We start from the raw sequence: 380 nt of genomic DNA on the forward strand, positions 1-380 counted from the left end.
CTGCAGTGATTCGGCCACTCCCCCAGCTCACATTCTCTGGTTCAAATATGTTAAATAATAACACTGCATTAGATAAAATTTGACACATGAAAATGTTTTAGCATTAATTTTATTAAAACAAACACCTTTTAAACAAAACATTGAGCAAAAAAGAAGTTGAAAACAGGGGGGGAGAGAGTGATAAAATATTGATAGAGTATCCATAATTTTGGTGACCAATCTGAATTTCTCTTGCTTTATTATATGAAAAGAGTAAAAAAATTACACATCTTCAAAATATATCAAGCATGAAAAATATTCATAAACATAACATGATACACCAGTTTCAAATTAAAAAAAAAAATTGGTTTGTTGGTGCTGCCCTTCTTTCCATTTCAGTT

The sequence above is a fragment of the Penaeus monodon genome, chromosome 22 (genome assembly GCF_015228065.2).
Source record: "Penaeus monodon isolate SGIC_2016 chromosome 22, NSTDA_Pmon_1, whole genome shotgun sequence".
NCBI classification, from domain to species: Eukaryota; Metazoa; Arthropoda; class Malacostraca; order Decapoda; family Penaeidae; genus Penaeus; species Penaeus monodon.